This window comes from Saccopteryx leptura, chromosome 3 (assembly GCF_036850995.1).
Source record: "Saccopteryx leptura isolate mSacLep1 chromosome 3, mSacLep1_pri_phased_curated, whole genome shotgun sequence".
In the NCBI taxonomy this organism is placed as follows: domain Eukaryota; kingdom Metazoa; phylum Chordata; class Mammalia; order Chiroptera; family Emballonuridae; genus Saccopteryx; species Saccopteryx leptura.
Genome location: NC_089505.1, coordinates 113004301 through 113017720, shown reverse-complemented (window position 1 = coordinate 113017720; position 13420 = coordinate 113004301). Strand labels below are relative to the sequence as shown.

The 13420-nt window shown below is 44.7% G+C and overlaps 1 pseudogene; it reads right to left on the bottom strand.

Annotated features, from left to right (window-relative positions):
• Positions 1 to 357: 357 nt before the first annotated feature.
• Positions 358 to 1473, bottom strand: LOC136397241 (glyceraldehyde-3-phosphate dehydrogenase-like; annotated as a pseudogene).
• Between the last annotated feature and the right edge of the window lie 11947 nt (positions 1474 to 13420).

Here is a 13420-nt window from a genome sequence, read left to right as displayed (position 1 = left end):
CTTCCATATCTTTATTGATTTACTGTCTATTGTTCTAACAATTATTGAGAGAGGAATACCAAAATCTTTGACTATTATTATAGATTTGTTTATTTCTCCTTGAAGTTCTTTCAGTTTTTACTTCAAATTTGTAGCTTTTTATTAAGTGCATAATCATTGAGGATTGCTTGATAAATGTCTCCTTGATAAATTGCCTCTTTTATCATTATGAAGTAATGCTCTTCATTTCTAGGAATATTTTTTTATCTGAAATGTACTTTGATATTAATACAGCCACTTCAACTTTCTTTTCTCTTCTGGGTACAGTGAACATTATGGTGCGTGACAAGGTAGGGCTCCCTAAGCCCCTCCCCTTCTTCAGGGGTGTGGGATGGAAACTATGGAGATCAGGAGGTTCTCAGTGTGTTGGGGGATCAATTTGGGACAAAGAATCCCCAGCAGCTGATGGTCTCTCTCACTAGGGCTGGTGGCCCAGGGGGCTCTTACTCTTGGAGGCCATGTGGACAGAAGGTCCACCACCCTGTTGCTGTAGCCAAATTCATTGTCATACCAGGAAATGAGTTTGACAAAATGGTCATTGAGAGCAATACCAGCCCCAGCATTGAAGGTGGAGGAGTGGTGCCACTGTTCAAGTGGCAGGAGACACCCTGATTCTCAGTCATCACAGGATGCCCCTGAGGAGGCTCTCTGATGCTTGCTTCACCACCCTTTTGATGTATTTGGCAGCTTTCTCTAGGTGGCAAGTCAGATCTACAACCAACACACTGGAGGTGGAGACATGGAAAGTCATGCCAGTGAGCTTCCCATTCAGGTCAGGATGACCTTGCCCACTGCCTGGGCAGCACCAGTAGAAGCAGGGATGGTGTTCTGAACAACCCCTTGGCCATCATGCCACAGCTTCCCAGAGGAGCCATCCACAGTCTTCTAGGTGGCAGTGATGGCATGGACTGTGGTCATGAGTCTCTCTGGGATGCCAAAGTTGTCATGGGTGACCTTGGCGGGGGACCAAGCAGTTAGTGGTACAAGAGGCATTGCTGAGGATCTTGAGGGAGTTTTCATCCTTGTGATGGTTCACACCCATCGCAAACATGGGGACATCTGCAGAAAGGGGCAGAGATGATGACCCTTTTGGTTTCTCCCTTCAAGTGAGCTCCAGCCTTCCCCAAGAGAGTGAAGATACCAGTAGATTCTATAACATATTCAGCACCGGGACCTCTCCGTTTGATGGTGGTGGGATCTCGTTCCTGGAAGATGAAGATGGACTTTTTATTGATGACAAGCTTCCTGTTCTAGCCTTGATTGTGCCTTTGAACTTGCCATGAACAGAATCACACTGGAACATGTAGACATGTAGTTGAGGTCCATGAAGGAGTCATCAATGGTGACAATGTCCACTTTTCCAAAGTTAAAAGCAGGCCTGATGACCAGGTATCCAATACAGCCAAATCCATTCACTCCCACCTTCACCAACATGTCTGAGGGTTGCAGCTGGCACTGTGGAGGAAGATGTGGCTGTCTGTCAACAAGAGGAGCAGAGAGCCAGCCATTCCAGCTTTCTATTACTTACTGTTAGTGTGGTGTATCTTTCTCTATCCTTTTATTTTTAATCCATTTGTGCCTTTATATTTGAAGTGGGTTTCTTATAGACAACATAGAGTTGAACCTTGTTTTTTAAATCTAATCTGATTATCTCTGCCTTTTAATTAGAGTGTGTAGACTGTGTATAAATTTAGTGTTTTTATTTACATAATTGGGATTAATTTACCATCTGTTTTGTTTTCTATTTGTCTCAACTGTTCTTTGTTCCCTTGTTCTGTATTTTAAGCTTTCTTTCGAATTAATTGTGTTTGTATTATTTCTTGTGTGTTGCATTAGTAGTTGCTTTAGAGTTTATAGCATACATCTTTAACTTATCGCATTCTATGTCCAAAAGTATGCTGCTACATATAGTATAAGAACTTTACAAATACACTTCAATTTCTCCCCTTCCAGCTTTTGGGCTACTCTTGTCATATATTCAACTTCTATACCACACTTTGCAATGCGTTATTACTATTTTTGTTTTAAACAGTCAATTATCTTTTGATGATATTTAAATAACAACAGCTATTGATTGCTACCTTTGTACTGGAGTTTCCTCTCAGATCATCTTTGCTATTATGTAGCTCTTTCTCCACGCTGCTCAGAGTTGTTCTTTACTATTTTGCCCCAAACCTATATACAAAAACCTTCAGTGATTCTCCCAAAGAACACTGAGCACCATAAAAGTAGAGGGTGGGTGGGAGGGGGAAACATGAGTAAGGCAAACAAAAGAAAAGGAAAACTTAAAACTAGATATCAGATATACATATTCCTGGGCTCTATCAATTGTGTCCTCCATTGAAGTTATCCCTAACTATCTCTTGCTTCTCATTCTAGAACCACTGCCATGTTGCTGGGCGAGCTTTCTTCCACAGTTGAGAGGCTCCTTTGACTATGCCCTTCCCCATGGACTATACACCTGGAAAGACTATGAGATCCTCTTTTCTCCCATTTCAAGGCTCACTTATTTCCTTCCCAGGAGATGAACCATGAGGATTTCAAACTTATAGACTAGATACCCTACCTCCATCCTCAGGGCAAAGTTGAGCCCTATGGCCTGGCAGGCAGTCAAATGGTCAACAGTGCATTTCCTAAAGACCATGCTAAGTGCCCTCCAGTTCCATTTCTGATCCTTCACCTCTGGTGTGAGATGAAAAGAACGTCGGGCATGCATGTTCCCCCTTGTCGAATCTAGGCTCTCAATAGCATACATATATTTGGGAAAACAAAAACAAAACACATCTCCTAAGTAATGAGTGAAGGCATTGCTGGATAGTCCTTTTAAAATTTATTTTTAGAAAAATTATCTTTTCACAAGGGTTTGACCCTGATAGAGATACAGTATCACGGGGAACACTCAATATCTCAGAGCTAATTTGGATGAGTATCATTAGTTCCAGGTTTGCCTAAGTACAGTGACCTTACATCTATTGACCTTACATCGGCAGTATAGTGTTGTAGTTAAAAGAATGGGCTGAGAGGCCTCCCCTTAATGGCTCTTCTCAGAACGAAAGGAGAGCCTTCTCGATAAAAAGTTCCTTCTTTCCTTTAGAAGCAGACACTTTCCCGATCCTCCAGATGGAAGTTTTCTAGCTCCAGCAACTTTAAAATAAATGGGTGGTTTGAGACAGAATACTGTAGACCAAGGGTCCCCAAACTACGGCCCGCGGGCCGTATGCAGCCCCCTGAGGCCATTTATCTGGCCCCCACCGCACTTCTGGAAGGAGCACCTCTTTCATTGGTGGTCAGTGAGAGGAGCATAGTTCCCATTGAAATACTGGTCAGTTTGTTGATTTAAATTTACTTGTTCTTTATTTTAAATATTGTATTTGTTCCCGTTTTGTTTATTTACTTTAAAATAAGATGTGAGCAGTGTGCATAGGGATTTGTTCATAGTTTTTTTATAGTCCGGCCCTCCAGTGGTCTGAGGGACAGTGAACTGGCCCCCTGTGTAAAAAGTTTGGGGACCCCTGCCCTAGACCTCTAACAATGATGACCACCAAAGATATACAACTAGAATGTGTCACTACTGGCCTGCCCAGGCTCAAAAGAGTTTTCCCATGTTCTGCATGTTCATGCCTTCCCTTTCACCTAACGTGTTTGGACCAGAGCTGGACACAGGTCCCAAGGTCAGCCATGGACCAATTAAAGCATCTTACCCCAGAATTTAAGCGACTTGGTAGGTAGTGATGGGAATTTTAGTTGAAATGTCCAGTTGAGGATAGACTAGGATCCACATGCAATATCCCATGTACACTGAAGTTATGATAGGGGAAGCAGAAATCACAGCCTCATAGGAGAGGTGTAAAAGCAAGAACCATGTGTCCCCTGGAAAGGAGTTGAAGAGAAAGAGGCTGCCTCCATTTCTGACATCACTGACCCTAGCTGTAGGTCCAGCTGTGCTCCTGCCCCGGGTGCTGTGACGTCCCTCCATGTGGTGGAGACAGTGATTTTCCCACTCAAACTCTACTCTCCCCTTCTGTGGTAATGTATACAACAAAAAGGTTACATCTCCCACCTTCCTCTACAGCAGGGGTCCCCAAACTACGGCCCGTGGGCCACATGCGGCCCCCTGAGGCCATTTATCCGGCCCCCACCTCACTTCCAGAAGGGGCACCTCTTTCATTGGTGGTCAGTGAGAGGAGCATAGTTCCCATTGAAATACTGGTCAGTTTGTTGATTTAAATTTACTTGTTCTTTATTTTAAATGTTATATTTGTTCCCGCTTTGTTTTTTTACTTTAAAATAAGATATGTGCAGTGTGCATAGGGATTTGTTCATAGTTTTTTTTTTTATAGTCCAGCCCTCCAATGGTCTGAGGGACAGTGAACTGGCCCCCTGTGTAAAAAGTTTGGGGACTCCTGCTCTACAGCAAGAATAGCTTTAGTCTTGGGCAAAAAGACTTAAATGGAAGTTGCTGAGTAGAACTTCTTAGAAAGTTCTTAAAAGGGTGGAAGGCGGCTAGGATGCACTTTTTTGCCCTCCCCACCCTCCCTCTAACTGGAGCACAGAATTGATAGCTAAAGCCCCAGTTCATGGATGGATTCCTTGGTTAAGGATGGAGAAACAGAAAGATGGAAGACAAGGTCTCAGTCCCTGTTGACGATCAAGCTGCCACACTAGCCAGGGGTGGCCTATCTTTCAATTTTCAAATGAGAGAATAACAACCCCATCATACCAAACAAGTCTTCTCTGTTGAGAGCAGAGGCAGTCAGTAGCACAGGCCCTTCACAGAGCCAGAGGTCACACAGCACGTGTTCCACGCTAACATATGTTGGCAATCTATGAGCTGAGACATGGGCCTTCCCTGGCCGTAGTCACTATTGTCCAGGGCCCATGTCCATGGGAGAGGTGAAAGAGCAGGCGGTGACCACCTAGAACAAGATCAGAGCCGCTGTGTGGAGCAGCTATCTACCTGCATCAAAGTGGCATCTGGGGCACCCCTTTTAGGATGTGAGGAGTCCCTTGCTGGGGCCTCATGCTGGCAGCCAAGCTTATGAGCAACAGCACCCACAATTCATGAGGTTTTCATGGGATCAGTTTTCTGTAATGGTGGCCAGGCCTTCCTTCACTGGTTCTAGGAGAAGGGATGGATGGGGTAGAATTCACAAGATTAGAAAATTACCTGATGATCTGGGGTTAGGATACCAGCAGTGGAAAGAAGCTACAGTTACCGATAGAGAAGAAACTTTTAAAGACGGTGAGAAAAGATCATGAATAAAGGAGCCTCCCTGCCTCCAATTATTTTTTAAACCTGGTATTTCTTTTTTAACCCTTATAACTAAAGACTTGTGCATCTTTAGACTTAATGCTGCTGGGCCTAATGGCTCCTGTGGTTCTAAATAAGTTTATATAGGGCCCTCCAAGACATGACAGATTTGTAATAGCAGCCATCTGGAATAGAATGTACACTAAAATAGCCAGGGATTGCAATGCCACCGAACAGATCAGATGATGAGGACTTTCTACTATAGGACTTGAAAGAACTGGTGAGTCATTAAAGGCTAAATAAATAAGCCTGATTTTTCCCTTCACGGCTGGGCCACATCTGAGATTTCTTACAGAGTGTAGTTAGAATAATTAGTAGTTTTCATCCTTTTGGATGAAACCCTGAAGTTCTTCCGTTATGCACAACATTGAATATGCAATATTATTAAACTTTGAAATAATCTTTCCATAATAAAATACTAAACATTATATTAAAAGGTTTGCTAAAAAAAAACAAACCTGGTAATTATCTAGTAGGACTGAAAGATATAAACCCTGAAACCATCCAATTCCTTATACACATAAGCCCTTGAGCAGGGGTTGGTGAACTTTTTACCAGAAGGGCCAGATAGTAAATACTATCAGCTCTGCCGGCCACGTGGTCTCTCGCCACAACCACTCCACTCAGCATTCCTAATGTAAAAACAGCCATAGACAATATCTAAACAAATGGGTGTGGCTATATTCTAATAGAATTTTAAATAAACAAGTGAAGGGCCAGATTCAGTCCAAGAGTCATAGTCTGTCAACTTTTGCTAGAGGAACTGAAGTAGGTGTGTACCAAAATGCGGGTACAAGAATATTATCACAGTATTGTTTGTGGCAGCCTCAAACTGAAAACAACCCAAACCCAAATGTCCATCAACAGAAAACTCAATAAATAAATCATGGTGTATGTATCGATGGAATAGCAAACAGCAAATCAAATGATTTCTGTATACATATAACAACATTCTTCTAAGATTCAGGGGTGAATCTTAAAAACAAAATGTTGAGTGTAGGCAGCTGGACACAAAGGAGTACGTCCTGTTTGATTTGTAAAATTAACCTGTATTGTCTAGGAATGCTAGAGAATAAAGTGAACAAACAATAACGATGAAAGTTGGAAGAGGAAAAGCAGTGGTGCCTGGGAACGGGTTTATAGCAAAGCTTTGGGTGTTTGCAACATCCTATTCCTTGACTTAGGTGATGGTTACACAGATATATGCTATTTAATTGTTTACAGAAATTGTTCATTTAGGTTTGTTTAAAAACATACAGACCTAAACCTTTGTTTTATATGTGTACAAGTTTCATAAGAAAAAAGGTGATCTTTTCAGTACTTTCTATCTATAAAGTGCTACAGACATGACAGATGTTAATAATATGATGCCTGGATCTCCCTGGAATGAAAGGGGCCTCACGGTTTTCACTGTCTATGTAAGAGCAGCGGCCTATCTTGCCCTACATCCTGGGAGCTGGGGTTGACCAGCAGTATGAATCAGGAGCCTATTAGTCAAACCTCTGTATTCATATATTTTCACATGCATGTAACATAATTTCTTAGTAGTTCATATGCCTTTCATTCTGTAATCTGCAAACTAGGAATGTGCAAACCCTCGCATTGAAAACGGCTGCCTTGTTCCTGTAAGTGAAATCAGACACTGACGACATGGTATTCTGGAGTAGTTGGGGTCTGCAGCTGTCTTCCCCCTTTTACTGGGAAAAATATTATGAAATTGAGAAGTGCTATCTTTGATGGTGTCTCCTGGGAGCATAGCACGTGATGAACAGACTTCCACCATGGAAGAGATGGGTGAGGAGGTTAAGTAAATTTTCTTTGTGTAGTTCCTATTAAACTTCAATCAGAGTTACAGAAAGAAATTTCCTCCAGGCGGCTGCGAATACAGGTATTGGTTTGACTTTAATAAAAGTCATAACTGATCTCTCTGAGGCCCCTCGTGAAGTGAGCTCAGCAGAACTCAGGCAGGTCCTTGAGAGGGAAAGCGCCCACTTAAACATCACATTATCCTAATAATCCCATTCCAGAGCTGCCGGCCCATTATTTTAAAGGTCTTCATTTGCAAATTGTGGTATTTGAAAGTTTTCTTTTTACATTATTGCAGAAAGCGGGACAGATCTTTGTGAGGGCCCCACACCTATTTACACACTCCCTCTCCTCCTGTCGGCAGGAGACGGCATTGTGGGTAATCCAGGCTGTCCTGCACCTTTGCATCCTCGCTTTGATTAAAACCACCTGTTTAAAGTGACACATATGTTGGAGATAAGACTGATCTTAATGAGATTGGTTAAAAAAGAAAAGAAAAGAAAAAAAAAACTATTTCATTGCTACAAATAGCCTAGGTCAAGAAGGTGATCAGAAATAACATCATACCAAGACACAAAATCTCATTCGGTAGTCATTTAACAAATCTTTAGAGGGCACCTACTATGTGTTAAGCATTATTCCTTGAGCTGGAATAAAGTAGGTATTAAGATAGACAAGGGATGCACTACAATCTAGGAAGGAAGACAGAGTGAACAGTGAAAAATTAGCAAGATGATTTCACATAATAAGAAGTTATAAAATATTAGATTGGATAATAGGTGACAATTTGGGATGGGGGTACGAGTGTAGACAGGATGACCCTCTACAGAAGGTATCATGTGAGTTAAGAAGTCACAGCGGAGATGGGGCCATACATGCAAATAGTTTAGGGAACAGGGGTTTCAGGAAGAGTCTACCATAAGTGTCCAGTACTTAGGGGAAGACAGGAAGGAATTCAGGGATTCAGGAGTGTCCTGACTGGGGAAAGAGGGAAAGGGATGCATTTGGGAAGGCGAGCAGAGGCCAGGTCCTGCAGAGCTTGTGGGCCACGATAAGGTCTCAGATTTTATTGGACGTTCAAAACCTTTTTGCTCTTTTAATATATAAATAGTATTTCTTAAGATAAGATCTGGCTTTCTTTCTGGGATGCAGAGGTACCTGTCTGGGTGTGAGGGAAAATGCAAAGTGGCCCTGAATCCTGGCTTTGCCACTTGGCAGGACCGTGGGTGAGGTTCCCCAGCCTCGCCAGGACCCCATCTCTCTGCAGAACGGGGATAACCGCACCCCTGCACGGAGTCATGGCGAGAGCTAAATGTCTGTGAAAGTGCCCCACCGGTGTCCATACTCAGCAGGCACTTGATAAATTTCAATAAAATCTTACTCTGAATAACCCCGGGGCCTGCTGAGCCTCTGGGGAAGCCTTCTTTTCAGTGAAAGCTCATTGTTTAAAATGAGTTCAAGCCAGCAATAATGCATCAAGGAAAAAAACCTAAAGATGTAAACAGGTCCTGAGCAGGCAGCCTTGGAGTGGTGGAGTTAAGTTTCAGTTCCGGCCCTAGCTCCTCATTCACTCACCAAATGATCTCAGGGAATTGGGCCTCGGTTTTCAAATCTGGAAAACAGGAATAATCATCACTATGATTCTGGCCCTGCCAGAATCACAGAGTTATGAGGGCTCCCAACACAACCATGGATGCGAGTCATGAGGGTTTTGCCTGGGCGAGGTTAGCAGCCTGGGCTCCTGGTTAACGCTTCAGTTCCCATCCTGGGAGATGGAAGGCAAAATGCTAAGACCTCTGAATAAGTCTCACTCAGTGCTGTGAGTCACTCAGTGCCGTGAGCCAGGACTTTCCTAGGTCTTATTCTCTACGGGAATGAAAGGACTTTCATTTATGAATTCTCTTAGGATGGTCTATACCTTACACTCTTTATCAGGTTTAGGGATGACTTCAGTCTGATTCTTTGGTCAAATGTCCCTTCTCGGGCCGGGCTGGTGGCTCAGTGAATAGAGCGTCAGCCCAGCATATGGACGTCCCAGATTTGATTCCCAATCAGGGCACACAGGAGAAGCAACCATCTGCTTCTCCCCACCTCCCTCTTCTCCCACCCCACCCCCCACCCCCGCAGCCAGTGGCTCAATTGGTTCAAGCGTGGCCTCAGGCACTGAAGATAGCTTCATTGGAGCCATCAGCTTCAGGCACTAAAAATAGCTCGGTATTGAGGATTCAAGCATTGGCCCCACATGGGGTTTCTGGGTGGATTCCAATAGGGACCTAAAACAAATGTCCCCTATCTTTGGGAGGGAAATGGTACTCATCTAATACAGCAGCCTCTTGCCCACCCTCTCCTCTCTCCACTCCCCTGTCCCTGTATTTTTTTTCTGCTGAAACAAAACCAGTAGACCAACTTTCACCCTGGGCCCACCCAGGAGTTTCATCAAAATTATGATCATGACCCTGGTCAGCAGAGTTTACCAAGCAAGCCTAACAGTGCTGCAGGGGTTCCCAGCGAAGGGCCTGCTTAGGTCAGGGTTGCATTAGGAGCACTAGCCTCTCTTCACTTCTGCCACTTGCCCAAGCAATGGGGTGCAGATAAGATAGGCATGGCCAGGCCAGGAGTGAGTGAGGAGCTGCTGGGGGTGGGCCCAGCTGGGCTCAGCCTGGGACAGCAGTGGAGAGGGGGTCTTGGGGACAACACTGAAAACTGGAGAAAGCCGGAACAGCTTTAACATGACATGAACAGACAAATGTATTTTTTTTCCCCTAAACTGAGATGGGGACCCAAAGAGACAAACACAGTCAGGCCATGGGTACCTGGTTACAATGCAGGAGAAGGGGAAGAGAAATATAAGTAGGGAGCCAGCAGGGTTTGGGCTTTGTTGTTGTTGTTTTTCCATTTTTGCTGGCTTGGGTGCATGTCTGTGTTAGAAGTTCTGAAAATAAAGATGCTGAGGGATGGGGAGTTGGGAGGGGGTGAGACAGGGGGATGGGGCCTCCACCAGGAAGCCTGATAATACACATTCTCCTTATTTAATAGTCAAGTCAGCTCTGTGAATAAGGTAAGACTGATCACTATTCCCATTTGCAGGTGAGAAAACTAAGTCCAAAGGGATTAAGAACTTGTCCTTTGAAACAGTTTATAAAACGCAGTGCCCCGTAAGTCAGCTGGCTCCAGTCCTGAGCCTACAAGCGGCCAGGGCTTTCCTACAAGGCCCTCGCACCCACCCTCAGCACCAACCATACCTTCACCACCATCACCCTGCTCCTCACAGGGAAGAGTCCAGAGCCCCCAGAAATGATGCTGACCGTGTGTTGGTCAAATAAGTTTGTAAAGTATGATTTTCATGTTGCTTGTAGTTTGCATTGAGGGCCGGGCAGCGCCAGGTATAGTGGTCTGTGACATTGCAAATTACCTTCCTGCTTGTGAAGGGCCATTGTTTTTCTATTGTTTGCTGGTGGAGAGGTTTTTGTACCAGAAAGTTTTGAAAAGAAGAGAGAGCAGGAGAAAGAGAAAGGAGCCATGTTTGCAGAGAGAGAGAGAGAGAGCAGAGAGAATGCAGAGTGCTGAAGGAGAAGCCATGTTTGGCAGAGAGAGAGGGTGTGTAGGTGCGAAACCAGAGCTGAGGGGCTTTGGAAGCCCTACTGAGGTTTTGGGGGCCTTTGATTCTAGGAGAAACCAGAGAAGATTCTCCTGGTTGTGGAACTGGAGAATGTGTCAGTGACTTCGGGAGCCCTGAGTGAAAGGGAAATGTTTCCCTGTGTGTTGCTCGTCGGCCAGTGGGAGACTTTAATAAAGGAATGGCCCACCATTTTTGGTTCCACTGTTTCCTTACCGTCTGCCCGAATCCAATGGGAACCTGCATGTGCATGGCCAGGACAGCCGCGACTACTGGCCGTACACCGTGCACTAACGGGAAGGAGAAACAGGGATCCACAGCTCCCTCCTGCTTAAAGGACCCATTTGTACTGATTAGGGAGGGCCTTTCGCGAGTCTGCAAACCCTTTCAAAAACTAGAATCAACTTCTACTCTGAAAAGGCTTGCACTCAGAGCTTTGAACTGCTGATAATTGCCAGTCAATTGCTCTTTTGTGAAGCCCTTGGGCCCTGCAGAGCACCTTGAGAGGGCAGTGCCTGCAGGCCCAGCTCTGCCCTGCCCTGCTCCTCCAGCCTCTCACATTAGAAACCAGAAACCAAGTTTCCGGGCCCCAGGCTGGTCTGCAGCCCACATTTTCTGCCATATAAAATACAAGTGTGCCAGATGGGACATGCTTAACTAAAAAATTATGTCATTTGTCTGAAATTAAATTCTAAATGGGCATTCTGTGTTTTAATTTACTTGATCTGACAGCCCTACGTGCTACCCACTTCTTTCCCACGAGCCCTGCTGCCTGGCCCCATCAAATCATGAGTGATCACTGGGTCAGAATGCCCTTTCTCCCCTGGGTTCCCGTGGTTTGGGTTCCTCAGAATCGGTGGGGGTCAGATGGGCACAAATGTAGACTGTTGCCTACTCTACTCCTGACTCCCTCAATACCTTACATACTCTAACTCATTTTAATTCTCACCACAACCCTCTGAAGTAGGAATTAGGATTAATTTTTTTGAACTTAATAAAAAGCTGCAGACCCTTCTGTGGAAAAGGACATACACACAAACACAATTTTGCACAAATTTCTGGAGATCCACACCACCCATCTACCCTAACTTTATCTGTGGCTATTAAGTCAAGGACCCCCCGGTAATGCAGGGTGTCTCTAAGTGTCCTCTTAACTCAGATGCAAAACCTCAGCATCTAAACACTCCAAGGAAGCACCTGCTTAGTAGCAGCTGCCTCCGCAGCCCTGGCAGCTGTGCAGGGGGCTGGGGCTGCAGGGCAGGATGGAGATCCTGGGAAAATATACTGGAGGATGGACCCAAGGTGCTGGATTTGACTTGACCCAAATGACCAGAGACCTCAGAAGGAAGTCCTTCCCTTCCTAACCTCCCGACCCAGAAAGCCTCTTCTGCCCTCTTCCTTCCCAAAGGAACAGGAAGAGCCCCGTCTGCCTCGTCCTCAGCACAGGCAGCCCCATCACCAAAGGGGCCAGACTATTAATTACCCACCATCATGGCGCCGTTTAGCCTTCAATTTTCCTGACTACCGCAAGGATTAACTCAATCTGGGAGACTTCACTGGGCCATTTAAAAGAGCATCATAACTCTTTCTGTTCCCCAGAAATTGTAACCCGGACTCGGTTTTGTAATGCTAATTGCCTTATCTTCATAAATTCTACAGTCTTACATAATTTACCCTGCATTGTAGCAGGATTTCCCAAGAATAAAAAAGCAGGTGCCGTCAATGGTAATTTGAATAAGAAAAGACATGTTAAGTGGTTCTTCTCTCACTAGTAATAGAAATTAATTAGCTTTGAGCAGCTTTGGAGGTTTTTGCATTTTTTGCTGTAACCTGTTATGTTTTCTAATTGTATGGAAAGAAGGTTTGATTTGATCACATTATTTGGTGACGGAGAGGGCTCTGTTTGGAGTCAAAGGTACAGGAAGGGTGGCAGCCAACAGTGTGGGAAGGCAGTGGAGGCGTGCAAAGTGTGGGCTTTGCAGCAAGACAAACGCGAGTTCTGAGCCATCCTGAGCCGTTTGCTCGCTCTGTGACCCTGGACAAATCACTTTTCCCTTTTTTCCCCTTTATACTTCAGCATTCACATCTGTACAAGGGTCACTGACTCCAACTGGCCAATTAGCTCTGGAACTGGCCATGCTTAGCTTTGATACAGGTCTACCACTTGTACTGTGATTTTTTCTCCAGTTTCACTTCCAGAAACATGTCACTTACACTGGCAACACAAAGATGTATTATTTCACAGGAGAACACCGGAGCTAGTGCAGGCAGCAGGGGTGGTACAATTGATAGACCAATTTCATCAAAGATCAAGGTCTACTTGCTTCACTCTGCTTTGTCCTAATGCCTGTCCTCCCCTCTCCTGGCAAGAAAACAAGTTTCTGGGTTCAGCAGAAGAGGGGGTGAGCCTCTCCCTCTAATGCGGAATGTAAGTTCTTCCCAATTAGTTTACCTGTCCTCTCCTGGGACAAAACTTGACTCCTGGAAAAGGCTACTGTGGACTGTTGGGCAAATCAGGATTGACCTCTATAGAGATAGGATGCACTCTGCTTCCCTTAAATCATGTGGACACTGCCAAGAGTAGACACACTACACTGTCATGATAACTACAGTGACCCTGGCAAGTTACTTATCCCCTCTAGGCACAG